Here is a 23788-nt window from a genome sequence, read left to right on the forward strand (position 1 = left end):
CCCCATCTCCCTCTGGGCTTTTTGTTGTCCTTCAGATCTACCAGCTACCATCAACAAGGGAGCTAACCCTTTCAGGCACCACCCAGCTTTCTGTCCTCTACTGCACTACCTCAAAGAGGCAGTCCCATGCACTATTCTTGAGTGGCAACCAAGACCCATATTCTACAAAAGCCAAGACAACTCCATTTTTTTCCACAGTCTGCTTCCCCAGAAGCTGACATCTGAGAGTTCCACATGCCCACGTCTAGCCTTAGTTTTGAAGTTTCTAGGCAACTTTGTAGGACACACATAGAGGTTCCCCCTAATTAAAGGGTAAATCCTAGGTTCCACTCCCAAGTCTAGCTTCACGCTAAGGTCAGCACAACAACTCCAAAGAGCCTTCCCAGGGCAGGGGCTATCTCCTTCATCTTTGATTCCCAGCATGATCGGGAGGGCCTCGCCAACACAGGTTCTCTCTGTTTGAAAAATAAAATAATTTCCCTAAAGGCATTAAAACTTAAAGCTCCTTTTTCTAAAGCATTATAACGCACATAAAAGTTTGAGGAAAGAGCAGCTGCTTCCTGTACAGAATGAGGTAGGGAAGGCAGAGATTGTGGCTATTAGTCTTGGGTGGTAGAAAAGGCATGGCTTTGTCTGCAGGCTTAGACCGCACACTTTCAGACTGCGATCAGTGAGTACCTAGGAAGGCCTGTGCATCTGACCTGGAGGAAAGCGCTCAAAAGGGCCTTTCCTCTCTCAGAACCCTGGGTCTGTGTCTGGGAAGAGGATCCAAGCAGATGTGCAAAATGCCACCTACTGTCGCCCCTGGTCTGACACTGTTAACCAATAACTCATGAGGATCAGGTTCTTTTCCTTGAAAAGAATTAATCTCCAATACTGTCCAAATTCTTCCAACTCTATGAAGAAACTTGAACTGCTTTGTTTCCAGGAGAATTTCTGAAATGAGGCTTATGGGTTTAATTCTTGCATTAGGAGACTGTCACACGTTGGTTTCACCGATTTTAAGTTCCCTTTCAGCATGGCCTGGGGCTTGGCGAGCCCCACAGAATCTTGCAGATGTAGGGAGGAATTATTGTATAAGCATTTCTTCAGTTTCAGCTCTGACCCTTGAGATTTAGCTCGTCATTTATTCTTGAAATTTCAGTGGGATTTGTATTTCCATCCTCTTCATATTAGCTTCTGTCTTAAAGAGACATCTATACTCTTCAGTCATTTTGCTCTTGGCTCTGAACTCCAACATGGAGATACTATGTCTAGCCACACCGGGGTTATTTTCTAGTCAGTAGCTCCTATCAAGTTGGCGGAGTCTAGAACTTTGGCTGACCTTTTCTTAGATCCTGGCTTTTGGGAGTCTGTCCAATTTTAACACTAGAGAGGATGTGAATGTGCTTTGATGGTGCATTATTGGGTGGGTGGGGGGCAACAAAATTTCTGTCTTTCCAAAAAATAAGCCTTCTAAGTTTAATGGGCTATGACTGAGTAACTGAAATGTCATCATTATTCTAATTTCCCAAGGTTAAGCTAGTGCCCTTTAGCTGAAAGTGAACAAAAGGTCAAAAAGGCAAATAAGAGCAGGTTTGGAGGCTAAACGCGGAAATGAAAAGACTGAAGAGCAGTAGTTACACAAAGGGGTGCCCTGAAAGTGAGAGCGTACCTCACATCTCATGCTCCGTGTCTCTGCTCCACTGCCCTCCCTCTTATAGCTGTTTGCAAAGCAGGACTCTCTGGGGAACAGCCCAGTGAAGACAGAGGGCCTGGTCAGCAGCTCCTTCTAGGCATATTTCTGTCATCTATCTTTATTCTCTTCATGTCTCTCACCTTATCTGTGGCTCTGACCATCTCTTCTGGTGTCAACCCATTCCTTACCCTCTCTTATGCTTCTCATCATTACTTACACTCCCTTCCTTCTCTGTTTGCCTTGCTCATTCTCAGTCTTTCCTTTGATCGCTCAACCTTTGCCATGACCAACACCTATAAGAATAAAGGACAGCACAAGGAAGGAAATAAGTTCTTTCTAATTTATGAACTGTCCTTTTGAGCTGGATTGATTCTGTAGCTGACGCTCCTTCTTCATTTCCTTTTGAGCTCCCACCACCTGGTTCCAGGTCCCCTCCAAATCCCATCATCGTGGAAGCTCTGCTATCTTTGGAAGATGTAACCTTCATTTCTGCCCCTCAAAAAGGAATGTTCAGTTTCATCCTAGAAGGTTGACATAACCCCTAGCTACTTAAAGTCTGGTATCTTCACATATTCCTTTCTCCTTCCTCCCAGATCAACGCCATCTACCCCAATTCTTGTTTCAGGAGCCTTCTCTCCAACCCCACTTTAGCAGACTAACATCTCTGCTGATTCCCACACCCTGCCCAAATGCAAAACAATTGCACTGTATAAAATATTCTGAAGGCCACATCAGATATTAGCCCTAAAAATAGACAATCTTCAGAGTGTTATGTAGTTCTCATACTAGATGAACCCTAAGGTCAAAATACTTTATCCTATTAGAAAGTCAAGTTAGTTGCTCCACTAGACAGGAAATTTTTGAGGCCAAAAGCCATCCATTCTTTTATTCCTAATGCCTCACAATGAGCCCAGCACATGGTAAGTTCTACATAATTGATTGAAATGATTTCTCCAGATACATAAGAAAAAAACAAATCAAAGTTCACCTTCTATAGTGTTTTATCTAGGTTTGGTGCTGCGTGATCCAAAGCACAGAATGAGTGGGATTTGGTTAGACAGTGAGAGGAGAGAAGGGGGAAGGGTGACTTCCTGACAGAAGATACTTGTGGTTGCAGCAGAATGTGAGTTAGGCACAGATGCTCATTTTGATGACCCCACCTCCATCTAGGAGTGGAGAAATCTGTGACCTGGAGACCCTTTAAAGGAACAAGAAGTACATCTTCCCCCGACAACTATAGTCAAAAGAGCTCCTTATTGGTGGGAGGGGGGTAGATTACCTTAGTATTGAATTATACAAACCATCTGTCCTCCCTGTGGGCTATATTTAACGTCTATTAAATTCAATCATGTAGTTTCTACGAGTTGAATTTCTTTCACATAATTCTTTTTTCCGCAATAACGTTTGAGTTTGGGGGTTGAAGACCACCACACACGGACCCTGTTAACTGGCTTCATAGACTCACGACTCACACTCTTCTCACCCCAGGATCCGATTCCCTTTTAGGCCACATCCTACGCAGGAAAGTGTGGGCCCAGTTATAGTTCAAGTTTTCAGTTACCAAGGTTTTTGAGTTTACAACTTGAAGTCTTCTAGGGGGAAATCCCCTTCACAATAGGGGTCTTTCAAAAAGTCAACTATCTTTACCATCCCCTTGCACCAAATGTAACTAAATTCATATACTGACATTTCTAGAAGACACCACTCCCTAAAGTCTGACAAAAGGTCAGAGATCAGAGTTGACACAGCTTCTTGACAAGTTTCCTGGTAGGCGCCATAAAGTATTCTAGTGATGTCACCAAGTTTTCCTATTAGGGTGTTTGGGCTTCTGGGCAGGGGTTCTGGGAGTGGTGGTTCATTTAGCAAGGACAACCCCACCCCTCTAAGAGTTCACTTTTTCATTCATAAAGCTTGTTATGTATCGGAATACCTTCAACATGCTTCTCACTGAGCTTGGCAGTGGGCTTAGAAGAGGGCAAAGTGATGGAGCTAACAGTCCTCCCTGGTAGCCGCCCACAGGGCTCTCTCCTGCCTGAGGGGTTTTCCAAAACCTGTTTCTTCTTTAGTTCACAATGTCTACGTTTCTTGCCTCTCCAAACAACCCCAAACTTCTATCTTGACTGACTTCTACCTGCCCTGTATTCCTTTATCTTTATTAAACTGTGGTAAAATACACACAATGTAAAAGTTACCGTCACATTCAGTACATTCAGAATGTTGTACAACTATCACCGTCTAATTCCAGACCATTTTCACCACCCCAAAAGGAAACAGTTCTCATTAAATCATCATTCCCCATCCTCCCCTGCTTCTCCCCACTCCCTCTACCCCCTGAAACCACTAATCTGCTTTCTGTCTTTATGAATTTTCTTATTCTACATATTTCTTAAAAATTGAATCTTGCATTGAATATGATGTTTTATCATATTTTCTTTCAGTTAGCATGATGTTTTCAAGGTTCATCCGTGACATAGCATTTGTCAGTACTTCATTTTTTGTGACTAGTTTTCTATTGTATGGATATATCACATTTTATCCATTCAACAATTGATGGACCTTTGGATTTCCACTTTTTGGATATTGTGAATAGTGCTGCTATGAACTTTTGTGGACAAATTTTTGTTTGAACACCTCTTTTCAATTCTTGTAGGTTTAAATCTAGGAGTGAGATTGCTGAGTTATAATTCTATCTTTAACTTACTGAGAGTCTTCCGAACTGTTTTACACAGTGGCTACAACATTGTGCAATCCTGTAAGCAGTGTGTAAGGGTTCCAATTTCTATACATCCTCACCAACTTATTTTTCATTTTTTAATGACAGCCATCATAATCAGTGTGAAATTGTACCCCCTTGTGGTTTTTATTTGTATTTTCCTAATGACTAATGATGTTGAGCATCTTTTCATGTGTTTTTTGGCCACTTGTATATTTCCTTTGAAGAAATGTCTATTCAAGACCTTTGCCCCAATTTTTTTTGTCTTTTTGTTGTTGAGTTGTAAGAGCTCTTTACATATTTTGGGTAATGGACACTTGTCAGATATATGAGTTTAAAATTTCCCCTATTCTGTAGATTGTCTTTTAACTTTCTCGATTGTGTCATTTAATGCATAAAAGTTTTACTTTTGATGAAGTCCAATTTATCTTTTTTTCTTTTATTGCTTGTGCTTTTGGTGTCATATCTAAGAAATCATTGGCAAATATAAAGGCATGAATATTTACCTCTATCTTCTATTCTGAGAGTTTCTTTATGGTTTTATCTCATGTTTAGATCATTGACACATTTTGAGTCAATTTTTGTGTATATATAGTGTGAGATAAGGGTCAAATGTCATTTTCATGTGGCTACCCAGTTGTTGGAAAGACTATTCTTTCCCCATTGAATGGTCTTGGCATCCTTGTCAAAACTCAATTGACCTTAAATTTATGGCTATATTTCTGGAATCTCAATTCTGTTCCATTGGTCTATTTGTCAATATTATTCCAGTATCACATTGTTTTGATTACTGTAGCTTTGTAGGAAGGTTTGAAATCAGGAAGTAAGTATTAGCCCTCCAACTTTGTTCTTCTATTTCAAGATTTTTTTAGCTGTTTGGGGCTCCTTGCAATTCCATATGAATTTTAGAATGAATTTTTTCATTCCTGCAAAAAAGATCATTGGGTTTTTAAAAAGGATTGCATTGAATCTGTGGATTGCTTTGGGTATTACTGCTGTCTTAATAACATTAATTCTTCAAATCCATGAACATGAGATGTCTTTCCATTTATTGATATCTTCTTTAATTTCTTTTGGTAATGTTTTACTCTGTGTATACATCTTGTACCACCTTTGTTAAATTTATTCCCAAGTATTTTACTATTCTTGAAACTATTATAAATAACATTTTAAAATTAGTTTCCTCTTTAGATTGTTAATTGCTAGTGTATAGAAATACAACTGATTTTTGATCTTGTACCCTGCAATTTTGCTTAATTTATTTATGATCTCTAACAGTTTTGTTTTTATAGATTCTTTAGGATTTTCTCTATATAGAATAGTGTCATCTGTGAGCAGAGAGAGTTTTATTTCTTCTTTTTCCGTTGGGTGCCTTTTATTTATTTATTTATTTATTTTTCTTGCATAATTGCTCTGGCTAGAACTTCCATTAAAACGGTGAATAATAGTGGTAAAAGTAAGCATCCTTGTCTTTTTCCTGATCTTTAGGGAAAATATTCCCATTTTTTTACTATTGTGTGTGATATTAGCTGTGGGTTTTTCATAAATTCCTTTTATTATATTGAGGACATTTGCTTCTACAATTCCTAGTTTTCTGATTTTTTTTTTTTTATCACTGAAGAGTGTTGTATTTTATCAAATGCTTTTTCTGCATCAATTAAGATGACTGTGTGTTGGTTTTCTCCTTCATTAGATTAATGTGGTATATTACATTGATTTTTGTTTTTTGACAAAACTTTGCCATTCCTGGGATAAATCCCTATATCATGTTGTTACTCTTTGCTATTCTATTTCTCATATCTATTTTTCCTATCTTATTCATTTCCTGATGTATGTGTGTATATTATTTCTGTATCCATGTTTCTCCACATTTCTGTCACTGTTCTGTTTCTCTTTTATTACTTGTATGTTTTACTATTATTTTCTAAAATACTTCCCTTATATTTAACTGTCACAGACAGTGTAGAACAAAATTAGCAATGGAGGGCAGAGGAACTCATGGAGGAGGACACTAGTTGACCAATTATAGGGACAGAACCCACTAACTTAAGTCAATGTGAGGTCACAATGTTCATCTTTCCCATGGCCAATCCTTGTGGATCAACAATGCTGATCTTCCTGGAAACTTGTAAGATTCTTCCCTAGAAGAATCAGGAGAAGAGCTACCATCTTTAGGGTCTTGATACAGACTTCCGGGAGTCTTCTTGACCAAAGAGAACATGTCTACATGACAGCATTTTGGGAAGTTTAGAAGCATCGGGAAAGCCTCATTCCTTAAAAGAGCTAAACCAACCCCTGCTAATAATGCATTAGAGTATACCACTGGAGCTTTATTTTCTTACGTGAAGGGACTGAACTTTCTTAGAAGTTAAAAACTCTCAACAGGTAAAACATCAGCTCTTTTATAAAGGTACATAAACAAGTTCTGAGAAGAAGGGGAGAAAGAACAGGAAAGCCAGGGGTATAAAGGAAGAGATTCTAAGAAAAGGAAGGATACTGCACATAAGAGTAAGTTAGGAAATCTGTAAAGACACTTCTCTATTGTACAAATGGGCCCAGGATGAATTCTGAGAAAAGGATCCAAAAGACAATAAAGTTGCCTTCTATAATCAGGGTGTGAGTTCCCTTTAAAGAAAGTAAATGTTCCAACTTGTCCAGGACAAGTGACGAGACACAAGTTTCAGAAGGAATACTAGAAACCCCTCTCTTCAGCATGACTAACAATTCAGTTTCCAGATCCCAGCTAAGTTACACTAAGGCTTTCCTGGTTTTCATCATCAGGGGAGGGAAGATAAAGTATTTTCAAGAATCTAAATTCTCACCTAAATGGCACCGCAAGTACTAATCCTTTCAACATAAACCCATCAATGGGTCATTTTCTGACTCTAATCCTAGGTCCCAATTTACACCCCCATAGATTTGACTCCTATAAGGGATCCATGTCCCTTTTTTTTTTTTTTCTAACACCTAATCTTGGTCTCATCAGAAACTCTCAAATTCTCAAAAGATTGTCTTGTCAGAGAAATACTAACCTCTAAACTGAATACATTAACTGTAAAAACTACCAGAGAGATCACATTTCAATAAAGGTTTCCTATTTGAAATTGTCTTTAGCTCCTAATTGGCAGCCATTCCTTGTTGAATTTTAGGTGAGTGAGCCATTTTTCTGCTAACAATTGGATCTGACCCCAAGGATGATGTCAGTGATAAATGCCACAATGGCTCCATCTTTGCCCGGCCCCTATCAACCAGGGAAATACACATTCATTCCTCCAGGGAGAGATGGGGAAACCAAAAGTGATCCCACGCTCATGTGTGATCTTCAGGTAGGAATCTGGAGTGGCTGAATCCCTATGTTCTATGTTTAGGAGGTAAGCCACCTCCAGAGCTCGTTATTTGGGAATCCCTCCCTAAAGTAGTGTATGTATTAAAAAAAAAAAAAAAAAAAAAAAGCTATTCATGCAGTCTTCAAGCTTGTCTACCTCAGTGTGATTTTTAGATCCCTTCAGATGACTGAGAATGGAGATGTAGAGGAAAGGGATAGCCATGTGTACCTAAGAAGTGGGAAGAAGGTGCTGAAGGAACCAGCAGGAGGGCACTGAAAGAATAAAGTCCCTCATTTCTCCAATCCTTGTGCTGATGATACCAAGAGGAGGCCCCCAGTCGTGCGAGGCAGGCAGGCACTAATAAGGACCAGAGGAAGCCCTCTTTATGGTAGCCAAGTCCAACGTCTGTTGTAATCAGGTCATGGATGTGGGGACGGGTGTCAGGTTTCAGAGGTGACACTAGGACTTTTCTCTATTTTAAGCCTAGTTAGAAACATTCCTGACAATCACCAAGCCTCATGTTCCCCACAGCAGAGCCACTCAGCAACACCTATCAAAATGGCGCCCAATGTGAGGGCTAGATTTCAGGGTTTTAGTTTGGCGAGAGAGGAAGGCATGTGCAGAGTACATCAGCTAACACTCATCTAAAGCAACATACCAGGCCTGCATCTATAATCATAGAAAGGCCTGTGTGCAAGGTTGGTCCTTGGTGGCATCTAGGACCTAGGATTTTTGAGAACTTGGGTTTAGGTTTCCCACCACCCTAACTGATAAGAGTGGCTTCTGATGCCTAAACTGTTTGTACAGATAAAGTGGTTTGTGCTGAACATCTGCTTTCTTTTTGTGAGTCTGAGATTTTGGTACACAGCAGGCTGAGGGTGTCTATACGACTAACTCCCAACAAAAACCCTAGGCCCTGAGTCTCCTACGAGCTTCTCTGGTAGACAACATTTCACATGCGGTGTCATAACTTACTGTTGGAGGAATTAAGCATGTTCTGTGTGACTCCACTGACAGAGGACTCTGCACTTTGTGCCCTATACACCTTCTTCTTTTTGCTGGTTTTGCTTTGTATCCTTTTGCTGTAATAAATCACAGCCACGAGTATGATTATGTGCTGAGTCCTGGTGATAGGGTAGGTAGGTAGATAGAAATAAGCAGGAGAAGGAAAAATTTAGCTCTGATTAGAAAGCCACTTGCTGCAACTCCTATCTGGGTCAAGGCCCCTGGCAGCTGCCCAGCTGGACTCCAGACTCACACATAAATCAAGGAGATATGTTGTTAGAATAAATCCAAGAAATGCTTTGCTAAATGCCAGATGACCAGGCCCTCGCGGGGGAGAAAGAGCGATACGAGAAGGGAGAAAGGGAGGCCATCCTACCCATAGATATAAAAGCCTTCACACAATGTAAGACAGGCTGATTCCCTCTCTTGGGTCACCCCGCTCCAAGTCTTGGAGTGTACTAATAAACTTCTGCTGCCCATCCTGCACAAATTTCTGTCTGTTGATTGAATTCATTCCTTCAAGAAAATGAAGAGCCGAGGCTATCAACGTCGTTTTCCTGATAACGCTGGGAGTCCTCCCAGCAACTCATCAACCCGGGGATTGGACTCGGGGACCCCTGATATACCACCTAGTGCTTCTTTTATTTCATTCTATTAGGTTTTATACCTAAAAACACTTTTTTTGAGGGGGGAGGGAGAAGGGAAAAGAAAATGTTCTATCCTTCAGTCTCAGTGTGTGCCCCCACCTTGTCCCTTTCCATTTCTGCTCCGTTCAGACACACCCCTGAAACTACTAACCTTTTCTCATGTCCCCTTCTCTCAGAAGTACAGAAAGAAACTCTTTCTAAGGAAGCCCACCAGCTATGACAGGGTTGCCTGGGGTATGTTTTTTGCTCTAGAGACTATCTTCCAGTTGACAGCAGCGCCCTTCCTATATTTTGGTTTCTGATACTGTGAGCCTTGATTTCTCAGTCTTTACTGCCTCTTTTCTTTAACCTCCCTCTTTTAAATTTGTTTTTCCCTTTCCATCTGCTATAGTATCCAGTTACATTTTTGTTTGTTCTGGAACTGGTTCCGGAAACTGTATCTCTGACACAATCTCATTACTTGAACATTTGTGTGTCTTCCTCTCTCACAGCTAAATACATTTCAAGGAAGTTTTTTGGTTTTTTTCTTTCCCCCAGGAAAGCCTAGAGAAAGAAACCTCTGAGCACATGAGTAGAACTACTTGAACCATCTCTTTGTGAACAAAGACCAGCTTGTTTTTCTCTGCTGGGCCCCACGGGGTCAAGAATGATTATCAAGATAGTACCCACTTCTGTCAAAATCTGTGCCCCAACCTGGCTGCCTGCAAGCTCTCCCACTTTCTATAAGGAGAGTGAACATTTTTAGGGAATCTGCATCTTGACCCAACACACTAGAGCACACAGACCAAGATCTCCACCCTTCAACCAAAATCATCAAGAAGTGGTTTCAAGCCCTGTGCCTGACCAATGACAAGGGCCAACTTCCGCAAAGGCCCACTACCTTGATCTAGCACTAGGAAACTCCATACCCTATCCTGGTTTCTTTTTACTGGCCCCTTTGGGTCTAGGTGACTGAGACATAACCACTGGTATTAAAACAAAACAATAACCACCTGCATTTTCATCTCCTACTCTAATTGATGCTACAAAGGCAGAGGTAATACAACAACATGCATCCTGGGGCCTCAGGCAGTGTTTCCAGGGCTTTCAGACAAGACTTCCTGATAGGCTTTCCAAAGATTTCAGACAGGGGCTGCCAGACTTCCTTTTCAAGGTTTCAGGTTTTTATGTTACAATTTCAAGGAATTCCTTGCAGGAACTATAAGGGTCAAAGGTGACAGGGCTCCTTGGCAGAGACCGCAGTTTATTCTGTGGGCCATTTAGAAGTTGCAGGCAGAGGCACACAGCAGTGTCTCCAAGGACTCAGAGGATAGCTGATTGTTATTCACCAGGGAGGCTTCTAGAGGGGCCCATCAACCTATGCTTTCCTCAGCCACCCCCTTTCATTCATTCATTCATTCATTCAGCAAGCATTTAGAGAGCATGTCCCATGGGCCAGGCACTGAGCTGGGTCAAACTTACGACACATAGTCTGAACCTCAAAGCGCTCACAGGCATGGCTGCTCCTAAGACCCTCTTCCTAGTGGGCGCTGCCATCATCTACTCATGTCTTCAGCTCCCACAGGGCTCCTCGTCTACAAAGCCTTGGTTCCCTTCCAAGCTGAACCGCTCAGGGTTACTCTTTTAGTTCCATAGCTGGGGAGCAGCTACTGGTGTCATCTCTGTCAGCAGTTTTGTTCCAAGCTCTTTTAAAGAGTTTACTACCACCACCTGTGGAGGGGCACTGGAAGAGCAAATCTCCGTCACCCCACCAGCTACGATTCTTGGGCTCTCCGGCACTACTTTGGCTGTACTCTGAGGCAATAACAGGGCTCTTCAAAGAGCAAGACTCTGAAAGGGCCACTGCCCTCTACCTTCCCGTTGTCCTATTATTAGCCATACTTTCCACTACATTTTCAAATTTATTCCTAGGAATAGATTCCACAAGCCACAACTAAGGAGGAGCATATTCTCTAATAAAACACACCATTACAGGGAGGAAGCCCAATCTGTCAGGATCTTCTCCCATACAGCTGAGATTCCAGCTTCATGCCTCTAGTCAAGGGATTGACCCCTCCTGAAATGAAAATCCCCAGAATACTTCCCGCTCCCATCAGACTTTTTCACACTTGTGAGAGATCAGCTCCCGTCATAAAGATAGGTGAGAACAGGTTTTGACATTTTGAAGAAAAAGAACAAGATTTCACCCGGCACGTGAGAGGAAGAGGAGGCTTGAAGGGGTGTGAAAAGGCCACACAATGAATTTCTCTATTCCATAGCTGGTCTGCAGGCTAACCCTGAAAAGAAGGTCCAAGCAAGTAGAGAGGTGATACCTACAATCAGGGCACACACCCTTAGAAAGGGGAAAGATGAAGGTCTCATACAGGCTTCCAGTGGGGTATGAGGTCATCTGTCCATTCGAAATATCTAGTACAGGTACGCCCTAAACCCACAGGGACACCCCTCTTTGCTCCTTTTTAATCTCTTCCCTCCAATTGACCAGAAAAGCCCCGATGGGGTCTTTGAAAGTATATGACATCACAAAATGCACCAGTGTATCGCTGGGAGAGACCCTGCCCACCAGAGGAATAACAATAGCAGCCACTATTGATAGCTATGTAACAGCTAATTGCACAAGCATTTTACATATATTGAACTCATTGAACCTTCCCAATATCCCTGTGAGGTAAGTAAGATAATTTCATCCTCATTTTACAGTTGAGGAAACTGAGAAACAGATTTTAAGTAACTTTCCCAACGTCACACAGTTGGTAGAAGAGCAAGACTTGACCTCGGGCAGTCTAGCTATAGACTCTGCGCTCTAACGCTTGCACCTCTCCATGGTAACTGGGAATTTCTCTGACAAGACTTATGTCCCATCAGTTATTCTTCCTTTCAGTTTTCTTCCATTGCTTTAATTTAGCTGCTGAAGACCACCCTTGGTCCCCTCAATCCTTCTGGGACAAAATTTTCTCCCACTTTTCCATCTCTGGCCCATTCAGTGAACCCCATTCTTACTTGGCCTTTACTCTGCCTCTCCCTCCCCAAACTTGAAGCCTTGCAAACATGATTCTCCCTTGCCTTGGAGCTGAGAATTGAGGCAGTGTCTGGTGGGACAGGAAAGCCCACCCACAAGGTCAGAAAGCCCATGTGTGGTCAGCAGTGCCTGAGCTTTTCTACCTGAATCTGCCCATGTCTTTGGCTTCCTGAGCAGGGCTCTCTGATACCCTCTCCCCTCACCTCTCACTCTTTGATTATATTGTCTTTCATTGCTCTTTTCTCTGCTATCACTTTCATGGTCTGTTGGTCTTCCCACCCCCACTCATTTTTCCACTTCTACCTTTTTGCTGTTCTATTTATTTGTTTTCCTCTGTCTTGTTTTCCTTTTTCTACAACATGTTCATCTCTGGACTATTTTTTCCTTAGTTTACTCTTTCTGGAGTCTCTTACTGAACGTGTGTCTGTGTCTGTTTTCTATTGCCCATTTTTTTTTTTTCTTTCAGGGGGCCCAAGAGGAGAGCAGGAGCTCATTACTCCAGGATAAAAAAAATCTATTCTCTTTTAACATGATTTACAGGCCTTTGCATCTGTCTCCAGCTGCAATTTCAATTCTTGTCACTCCTGCCCTCCAACATGGTGGTGCAGCCATAGAGAACTTTACTTTTTCCTTAAATATGCTCTACCCTTCACAGGCACCATTACCTCTGCTGGAAAGACATGACCACCCTGAACACACTGTTAAGCTGCCTCCTACTCATGCTTCAATCCTCAGATGTTCCGTCCTCTAGGAGGCATTTCCTGACTGGGTGTCTCTCTTCTGAGGGCTTCCACTCTGTACTTCAGTGAGCACGTGTATTGCATTAGCCTGTTTGTTTACATGTCTCCCCGATTAGACTCAGCTCCTTGAAGGCAAAGATTTACTTCCAAACTGACTTCCTTTCAACAGAATACAGTACAAAGGCTGCTTCTGGCATCCTTCCTGACACACATCATCCTCTGAAATGTTGGCTCATTTCTGTTCAACTTGGGGATGCTACAGGATCTAGTTCCTCCTTCAGATCTCAGGAGACTTTGATCCCTTGGGGGTGTTTCTTCTGGGGCTTCTCGCGTCAACCTCTGTTTTTATAAATCACAGAAGAAAGTGAGGTTGGAGAGAGGTTTTGTGAAGTCCTTTTGATAACCACCTTGGTGGTGCTACTTATTGGGAGGAAACCTAGATGAAACCAATCACATCAGTAACCCTTACCCACTGTTCTGTACCAATCGTGGGCATTCCTCCAAGGGAGGTGCCATCCTCATCCTTTACCTCCCTCTCCCAGTTCCCTGAAAACACAGTTGTTGAAATGCTTCATTCATATATGTGTGTATATGTGTATGTGTGTGTCGGTATATGTGTGTATACACATTATCTAGATGTATCTATAGATAGTCCTTATACATAGACAGGTTTCATATGTATATTTGTATATATATGGGTATGTATATATATGTATATATGTATAGGATAGAGATGGGGTTATGACTTCTCTGACTTTTCTGACTGCATCTGAGAAATTCTGAGAAAGGCTGAGTTCTGAGAGGACCCAAAACAGATCTGAATTCCTCCAAATCTGAGCTGTGAAGTTTACATATTCTCATAAAGGAAAATGTCTCCTCTCATAGCTATAGCCAAAAAAACCCGAAAACAACAACAACAAAAACGACATCATTTCCTGGCAGTAGTGATACTCCAATACCCTGCCTATAAGTATCGGTTTATTGAATGAATGTTTGAACATCGTCCAATCAAGTCACATTCGTTTATTTGCATGTTCCCCAACCCCAGAAAGGGAAACTGGAGCCACGGTATACTTTGAAGTCTCTATTGCTGTCTTCACCACCAACCAGGGGCTTAAGCAGGACCACTCTGCCCTGGTCTCCCCGCTGGTCCCACAGCACCTCTCCAGCACCTGAGAGCTCAAAGTGCCATCTATTCTGGCACCGCAGGGCCCTGGCTGAGTTGTCCCACAGACCTTGCTGTGCTTCAAGCCTTGGCTTTCAGTAGCTCTCTTGAGGAACTTATGTCACATCTCATGAGCTAAGATTCCTTATTCCTTTACAGGATTTTCTTAGCTATTTTGGACATTTCCTTTCCCACATGAATTCTAACTCCATCTTGTCTAATTTTGAAGCAGCAAACAAAAGGATTTATGAGGAGGTATTTTTAAATCTCCCACTATAATTGTATTTTTAAAATCAAGTTCTCCTTGCATAAGTAGTAGTTTTATTTTTTTTTTACTTGATACACTTAGCCACTGTATCACTAGGTGTATATAAATTTTTGACAATTTATTCAACCTAGCATAGTGATACTGCTATTTCTGCTTCCATATATATGTATATTTACATTTGTCCATTTCTTTATTTTCAAACTTTTTGGAAGCATTTTAAGTGTATTTCTTGTTCAATACCATTTTTGTTTTGTTTTTGTTTTTTTTTAAGCACCTATATCACATAGTCTCTAAATAGGAAAATTCAGACCACAATCCACATTTCACAATAATTGGGGTGAGGGGCAGGTAAGCAAAGTGGGCTTGAGCCTGAGAGGGAGACCCCATCAAGTCCCTGTCTCCCTGGACAGATTAGATCTGACAGTTCTCAGTTACTGATACACCAAACCCCACTTTTAAAGCAGAAGATGCCTTTTTCAGACTTGATGTGCCTGTTATCCAAACGCCTTAGACCAGGCCAGGGAAGGATTTGGAAGTGAGGAGATAAAATGGCTGCCCCAAAGCACCAGAGAGGAGGATATAAGAAGCAGGGAAATTTGCTGAAGGAAGTTGAGAGAATAGTACTTGACTGAGGGGCCACTCTGCCTGATAAAGGAATCTCTTCGGGCAGGTACAGAAGCTCCCCAACACGGAAGCCTGTTGGGGCGCTGGGAAGAATGAGTGCTGTGGGCCGCGGCATTCACAAGGAGAGGAGTATAAAGGCAGAAGAGAAAGCGTACCCCTTGGGATCACAGTCGCGGAAGGGGCGATGGTGGAGGGTACAGTGGACACGGAGGGTAGATGACAGGGCCCTGCTGGGGAAGCAGGAGTTCAAGGCACAGGTCCAGGACAGACTGGGCTCCATGACTAGGCCTTCTGCTTTGGAAGACGTGGAATTTAGACAAAGGAGGAGAGGACTGTATCCCTGGGTCTTGCCGCTAAAGTGTTTTGTCTCAGTGAAGAAGGGACTGGGGTAGTCAGGTCAGCCTTGTATTGGGATGGACAGACCCTTTGTCCCTTTGCTCCTCAGCTGGCTGCTGCACATTTAGGAGGTTGGGCCAGATCCTAAGTGACATCCTCTACCACAGTCCCCCGCCCCAGAGAAGATAGAGAGATTCCACCAGAGACCCAGGATACTAGACCCCAGAGTACACCTTAATGGACTGTGAGGGTCAGGAGGCACCCTTCATCAGGGTCTGCAAAGGGCTCTTTGAACAGGAAAACATCCTGGCTCCACTATCTCATACAGAGTCTACCCTAAGGGGGACGCAGGTGAGAGTAAGACACATGCTAAAGGAGGTCATTGGCTCTGGGGTCAGACAATAGTGAGAAAGCAGGGAAAGGGCTGCTAGCTCTCACTAGTGAGCATCGTATATGACAGGCTCCACAATGTATGGTAATTCTTAAAACAAGTCTTGTTATCACTCATTTAGGGATGAAAAGTCAGAGTCTCTGTATTTAGATAGTGTGTCCAGATTTACACACCTAATAGGTGGGAGGGCATAAATGAAATCTGGCCCTGTCTGATTTCAAAGCCTACATCTTAACCTCTCGACTCTCCTGTTATTCTTAATACTATGGTAGCTTTAATTTGGAATCGGGCCTTACACTTAACAGTGAATGTGGAAGCACCCAAGAATTGAAGAAATAAAATTTGTTACCGTTCTATCTGCTCCTAATTCACTTTGATGCTTCTTTTTCTTTTTTTAATTAAATTTATTGGGGTGACAATGTTTAGTAAAATTACATAGGTTTTGGGTATACAATTCTATAATACATCATCCATATATCACATTGTGTGTTCACCACCCAGAGTCAGTTCATTTTCCATCTGACGCACACACAAATTTGCAAGGTGGGTTGGCTGGTCCCTCTCTTGGGAGGTACAATGAATCATTCAGGTTCCTCTGTCCCCCAAACCATGGTCAGAATCGCCCCTGACCTTTTCCATATCCCGCCCTAAGTTCCCCTCACCCCGCCCTAAGCTGCTGATGCCTCTTTCTCCTTTCTGTTAGAACCACGCTATGCGGGAAAGGCCTGTGAGTATGAGGGGAGGTCCCCCATAGAGCAGACAGATGTCCCTTAGATTGTCAAAGAGCTTCTTGGTCTGTTCTTCTCTGTTCCCACAGTCTCTTCATGTCTCTGGCCCTCTTTAAAGTGAAAATACTTTTGAAAATATATCATCTGCATTTTAGAAAATGTAGATAGTAAAAAAGGGAAATGGAAAACGTTTCATCCTATCCCTCACAAGTAACCACTGTCCCCATTTTGGCATCTTTTTCTCCTTTTTCCTCGGGGAAGAATAAGTGTAAGAAACAAAACTTGATTGTTGCCTTTGGTGTGTGTGTGTGAGGGGGGTGGGGGGTGGGAGCGGTGGTGGTTATAAAACTATTAGAGTTTCGGTAAGAAACTTAAGTTGTGTCTGCTGTTTAAGCCACTGAAGTGTTCAAAAGACTCAACCATGCTAACCTTGTGATTGCAATGTACGTGATATAGGAGATATATAATAATTAAGCTCGTAGTCAATGAGTAAGTGCTCAAATAAGAATGTTTTTTAGAATGGTATTTATTTAATGTATGAGTCAATAAACCAAGCACAAAGGACAATACGGAGTGGTGAGCGCTGCTTTCCATGAGCAGAAGCCCTTTGGACCTGAAGGAACAGCAACATAAAGGATATGTAGTGATGGAGAACTGGGATAGGGAGATGAAGGGACAACATAGATAATGCCAGAAAGACTTAGGAGGGTCCAGACACATATGATGCCTCAGGATGCTTCAAACAAGAGGCTACAAGGGGAGGTGGCAGGAAGGCCACCTTTGCTTATCCCCAGATGAGGGCTGGGAACAGGGGCAGGAATAAGCATGAAAGAGGGCCTCTGAACGGAGTGAGGAGGGGAAGGGAGAGATTTCATTTCCTGGGAAGACTGAGAGGTGATACATGGGCGCCTGCCTTGCCGCAAAGATCCGGAAAAGGCTGCGATGGTTCAATCAATTCAGATTAAGAAAATGAGGCTGGAAGGGCTGGTGAGGGTAGGAGAAGGCTGCACAAGTCTGTGTCCCTGTGTCCAGTCTGGAGCTAATCTGGCCCCCGGGGAGCCTACTCAGGGCAGTGTGACTGTGTGGGGAGATGGGTAGGAAGCTGCGGTTGGAAGACAATGACCGCAGCGGGACAGAGCCCCTTGGCTGCGAAGCAGTTGAACTTCCATAGGAAGGGCACACCAACGTCTGCACTGTGTAGCGCAGCTCGAGGAGAAGGGCTCTGTGCACAGAATTCCATGGGCATAGAAGTGAATGGAGGCGGGGCCGCAAGGAAAGAGCTGTTGTTGGTGGCTGTCGGCTCAGTCATTGGCCCGGCCACTGCCGGGAAGCGCTGTCATCCCCCGGCAGCGCGCCTGCCCAGTTGCTCAGGGAAACCCCGCGCAGAAGGGCCCCTAACTGCCGTTAGAAGGCGTTGGCCACTCCCTACCCTGGCTTCCTTCAGTTACGCTCGCTGCCCAGCCAGGGGTGACAGGAGTCAAGGTTGACCAGGCGCCCTCACACTGCAGCAGGCCCAGTGGGAGGCTTTGTAGAGCTGAAGACCCCAAAACCTACACTGTTGCTGAAGCCTTGAACTGTAGCAGAGCCATATATTCTTGTGGTGACAGTGGCCTTAGGAAAAAAAAAATCTGTCTCCAGGATGATTAGGTCTGAGTAGCACAAGCCTTCTGTAATAATGCAACTGGCCCATGTAGTGGCCTTTGAGGAGACACTAGAAAAATGTAAACCTTGTTATAGGCAGGGGGGAATATACAGTGGATATTAAACTGGGTGAAATTTGTAGTTACACCCATTAATACAATATACAGCTGCCAACTGGGCAGATAACTTCACTTTAACTCAAGGCTAAGGATTTTTAGCCAGATTTTCTGATTAAAAGGGGGAGCAGACCGGCTTCCTGCTCTTTGAGTTATCTCCTTAGGAGCCAAGTTATCAATTGAGCGAGTTCTACAACCAATCAGCATTCCACGGACTCCGCTTCTGCTCCCTGCTCACAGATTCCTGTGACCACCAGACAAGCCTAGGTGTTTCTACCATCCAAGACATACTGTTTTCTTTTTATTCCTTTCCTTTCCCTATCAAAAGCCTTTCATTCTCTCTTCTCATTATCCAACAATGTACCCCTTCACCCTTTTTACTAGGTAGGAGGAAAACTAATTCCCAAAATGACTTTTAAGTCACTTTGATGTCATTGGAGAAGTTACTTAACAGTTAAGTGTGCTGTTTCAAGGGACTGAACAAAAGAATATGGCTCTCAGTGAGTTTCCTCCCCAGTGGGAGAGTTCACTTCGCTCTCTAATTAGGGCAGGCCTCTGGCTAATACGTTAGGCTGCATGAGGGAGCTGCTTAAGGCTCCAAAGTTTGTTAACGTGGCAAACGTTTGGATGGTCCTAAGTTGGAACCCTGAATTGATATTAGACTTAATCTGGGTGTGTGCTTACCAGAGTTGCTGGGCATTGTTGGAATGGGGGCCTGTTTCTCCAAAAGCCAAAGCCTCTACAATGAAATAGAGACAAACTGGGGTGGTAGGAAAAGCTGCCTTTAAGGTCCTGTGATGGGGACACCACTAAAACAGCTCTTTTAAATTAGATTAAGCCTATATATGAACGTTCACATCCATGGTAATAGTAATTAGAGAAGACTTACCACATTCTTTAGGGACCTGAAGGAAAAGAGGGTGGGACATCACTGAATGGTCATTCCTGATGTAAGGGACATGTGTGGAATTAGGAGAAACTTCTTTCTTTTACCTGAATTAGTGCTGTCTCTGTTAAGTGGGCCTGGAAGATAGAAACAATATTGCAGAGATAACTAAACAGCAGTCCAAGTGTAATTTTAAGGGCTGTTAAGAATTTGGCATCCAATCTTGAGATTGAATACCCTTCATTATTCAAGGTCTGGAGAGTGGTGTCAGAGCAGAGGAGTCTTTGGTTGATATTTATTGTTAGGCAGGTGGTCGTGGTAGATGGCATCTCCATGGTCTGCTTAGATCCTCTTCCTAATAGGAAAGATGCTAGATGTATAACGTCAGTTATGTATCCAAGTTCTAAAATGGAAAAGTCTCTTTTAGTGACTTGCTTCTTTTATCTCTTAGCTCTCCCCTCCATTTTAGCATCACCAAAGTGCCTAAAGTTAGCATGAGCTATTTGTTCCCCAGCCTTGGGGTGCTAGGTGGGGCCTTTGCTGTCACTCAAAACAGAAGCTGGAGCAGCTGCCTCTTTGGAGCAGAGTGCGGAAACACAAAGCACTAGGTGTCTCCAGGTTGTATGAAGATACACACTGTGGAAAGTGTCAGTTCCTAAGTTGATGGTAATTGGAAGAGCTTTTGAGGTGACTTTGAAGAAGCCAGATAATAGGTTAGAAAACACATGAATGGAAATTTCTCATCCTTCAGGATAAGGCAAGGGGGAAAGGAAACTAAGTACTTCTATGTACTGCACCCGTGGGCCATACCTCTGTTGGTCTTCAGATGATACTCTTCTTAGTTGTCGCTTTGCCTTTCACTTATCTTAGGTCTGTTTATCCTGACATTAAAGGAAAAAATGGATGAGGCAGAGAAGGGAAGACAAACTAGAGTAAACAAAGAAGAAACCAAGATGAGATGCTAGGCAGAGAATAAAAATGTTAGAGAAGTAAGACTACAACAGCAAAGAAAGGGTAGATAGGAGATTTAGGTTTTGAAAAAGAAAAGATAAACGAACACTGAGAAAAGGGCCAAGGCTAAGAAGAGGGAGAAGGCAGTGGCAGAAACTTATAAGAAAACCTGCAAACCTTATAAGACAAAAACAGGAAAGACTAAACCTCTCTCTACTTTTCTTCTTTCCTCCTTCCTTCATACATGCCATGTACTAGCTACGTCCTGAGGATAAAAGATGAACAAGACTCATGTCTTCCTAGGTAGGAGAAGTAAATGGGAAGGTAATATTATGGCTGACTCTAGGGTGTGGGGATGAGAAATGGGTTTCCAAGCACTGCCCTTTCTGTGTGTAAGGAAGGGGCTGAGTTAATGGAGACACCCCCCGGAATGGGTTCTGAAGTTACCTTTGTGTTATTGGACTAAGGGTAGAAGACCAGCTGAGGTGTGTGGGCTAAGGATTCAAGCCTTCCTCATGGCTCCTCTTTGGGTGGTAACGAGGGTGGTGGTACAGGTACTGGACAGGGGTCTGAACTGAGTCAGGGAGGGGGTGCTTCCTGTGTCCCCAGTGCCACACCCACAGGCACGGTGGAGGGGTCATGTGATCACTTCTCCCTTCCCTGAAGTACCCCTGTGTTGCTGTGGGCTCTTCCCTCGGCCATCAAGCTATGTGGAAAGGGGTGGAAGTTGTGGGAAATTGGAAAATAAAAAAATGAAGAAGAAGAAACACCCTTATCCCAAATTAACAAAAAAGGAACTGAAGAAAAACGTTTTGGTATCCAATGTATGGGTCCCTGAAGTCCAGGAAGCCCCAGGACCTGAGCACAAATACCCTTCTTATAGGAGAAGAGACCGTGTTTAAGGGTGGGTGAAGGGTCTTTGCTGAGGCTGAGCGTGGGACAGGACAAAAAGCTCCTTGGTTTTCACCCTTTGGTGAGAGAAGCACTTTGGGGGAGGTGCTTTTGTGCAAGGTCTTGAAACACTTCCAAAGCCTTGCAGGGGCAAGGTATAGAGTTCCCAGGATGTGGTCTTTTGAAAGAGTCAAGTTGGTTACATATTTAGGTTTGGGGTTGTAAAGCATTGGAGAATAGCTGTGAGTTTCCAGAGTTTGAGAGGAAGATTGATAGTTTAGGACTAGGTCTGGGAACTCTTTCCTACCTGGTCTGTTTTTAAAGTATTCACTGCTGTTGCATTGGGTAATTGGGAGGGCTTAAAAGAACCTGGGACTGAGTCACTGGCTAGAGAGAGATACTCTAACCTGTAGAGACAAAGCAAGGTAAAGGATATTGGCTCTATTTTTGTTATTTTAACCAAACGTTTTGAAGAATGGTGTACCAAAGTCCTGTAATGATGGGCAGTGCTTTAAATTGGATAGATAACTTTACTAAAACAATAGCACCACCAATTTTTCTCATTTGCCTGGGGCCATTGAAAACTTTTACAAAATTGCCACAGTCCTTGGATAGCATTTAATTTCCACTGACCTAGCTCAGTTCTGCTGCTTTGGCAACGATGGCATGAAGTCACAGAAGTTGCCCATGTTTGTTCTTTGAGCAGATGGCCAAGGGAGGAGCTCTGAGTCATTAAGACAATGATCAAAAACTTTGTGGAGGTTCTGAAATCTCTGGCTTATCAATCGATTTGGGATTCTCACCCTGCTTTCCCCGACTGGAGGTGTTCTCCACGATCATTTAGCAAATTTCCCAGCATCCTAATCTTTTATAAAGCTTTGAAGTTTGTTTTCTGGCTCTTGTATTTCCCTTTTGGGTTATGTTCTGCCTTTTCTAAGATATTTTTGACTGTCTTCCCAAATAACTTGCCGCTGTTTTTTGGGAAAAGGCCAGATAATCCACAACTGATGGTGGAAAAAACGAAAACAAAAAAAAAAACACCAAAACTTTTAAAACCTGTGTGTCTTCCTATTTTGGGCATGTGGTTTGGTTTTGTTTTCCTTTAAATTGTGTCTAGTTTCTAGACCCCAAAGCCTACAACTCTAATGATATACTTTCTGGTGTCCTCGCCTGGGAGCAATGCTTAGGGAGTGCAACCGTAAAAAGCATGATGGGCTGCAATCTCTCTAGTCTCTCATAGTCTCCTCACATTGGTTTTTCAATTTTAAAGAGAACTGCTTGTTGAAAGTGCTTGCCATTGAGTTTCCCCTGGGTAGCTAGCAAGGACCCTGATACCCAAACTGAAAGTATTAGATGTGAAGATGCTTTGAACAAGGAACAAAAGCCCTGTGTTCTAGTTCTAGCACTGACATTATTAGCCGTGTGAACTTCGGCAAATCTCCAGATTTCTCTGGGTTGTGGTTTCCTCATGGGTAAAACTGGGATATTAATACCTACCTCACAGTGTTGTTGTGAGGATTAAATGTGCTCTGTAATCTGTCAGACTATATAAATAGTTGCAATTTTTTGTTATGATTTAAGAATTATTTTAAAATATTCCCTGGTCACATAGCAGATATGCTGACATTTCTACCATCAGATCAAGGGTTTTCACTGTGATGTCCAGCACAGTTAAATTGCTGGAGCAAAATCTTGTTTTTATGCAAATATTTTTGTGTGAAGAAGGTTTATAACTTTCGTCAGTTTCCTAAAGGGAGTTCATTACCCTAAAAAGTTAAAACCCAGTTCTTTAGAATTGGAAAGTTGCATTCAGTAACAGGAATTGCTTCTAGAAGGTCCCTCTTAACATGCCTTGAGTAGTTGTTGCAATGTTTTTTAGATAGCAACGTTATTAATGTGGCCCAATGATTGTACAGATCATGTGAAATTGGGACTGAAAATCTTGGACGTATGGTCACGGTGACCCTGAGATTGTGCTAATCTACAGTATGAATGTGTGGGTATAACATTAACTTTATGGCCCTATGAAAGCCACCTTACCTGGGAGTCTGTAACCTTATTTGTAAAGTGAGGGATTTGACCTTAAAGGTTTCCAAAGTTATTAGTTTGAATTCTCTAGGAAAGTGGAATCAAAGCTGGACTTGGACGGAATCCGATTGTGGCAGAAATGAACCAGGCTTTGTGTAGGAGTTAAAAGTGGGAGGGTCAGAGTGAGGAGGAGGGGCAAAGGATCCAAGGAGCTCCATCCTTGATAAAGGTGAGAGACTCCAGCCTGCTGAGGTGAAGAGCCAGGGCTGGAAGAGAGCTGGTGGGCTCCTTCTGAAGATCCAAGACGCTAATAGACAGGAGACTCAACCTCTGCCTTTCATCATGGGACTGACTTGCCAGGACACAAGCTGTCCTTCAATGAGCGAACATATCACCTTCCCTGAACTCACAGAACTTCCAGTTCTCACAGGAGCTAATGCCTGGAGTCTTCCTACTTCGCACAACAGATGGTTTGGCTACTTCAGGAAAATGCTGCCCTACAAATGCCTCAAGACACAAGTAAGTCATAGGGATGATGAAGCTGTTTGGAGAGGTTAAGAGAACTTCGTATCTATACTTTAGGGTGGATTGGAATCTTCACCCCCCACATGAGGAATTTTAAGCATAAAATCTTTTTT

At 42.8% G+C, this 23788-nt stretch overlaps 1 long non-coding RNA gene across 5 annotated transcripts in view; it reads left to right on the forward strand.

Moving 5' to 3' along the window:
• The window catches only part of LOC109460187 (uncharacterized), an 81905-nt gene that overhangs the window by 51530 nt on the left and 6587 nt on the right, over positions 1–23788 (forward strand). Inside the window, exon 1 of one of the 5 annotated variants that reach the window (XR_002139485.2) lies at positions 22748–23669. The exons of 3 other annotated variants lie outside the window; for them this stretch is intronic. This is a non-coding gene — a long non-coding RNA (uncharacterized LOC109460187). Of the gene's footprint in view, positions 1–22747; positions 23670–23788 lie in introns of those variants that run through there. One more of the 5 variants, XR_012494739.1, reaches the window with a different exon arrangement.

This window comes from Rhinolophus sinicus, linkage group LG03 (assembly GCF_036562045.2).
Source record: "Rhinolophus sinicus isolate RSC01 linkage group LG03, ASM3656204v1, whole genome shotgun sequence".
Taxonomy (NCBI): domain Eukaryota; kingdom Metazoa; phylum Chordata; class Mammalia; order Chiroptera; family Rhinolophidae; genus Rhinolophus; species Rhinolophus sinicus.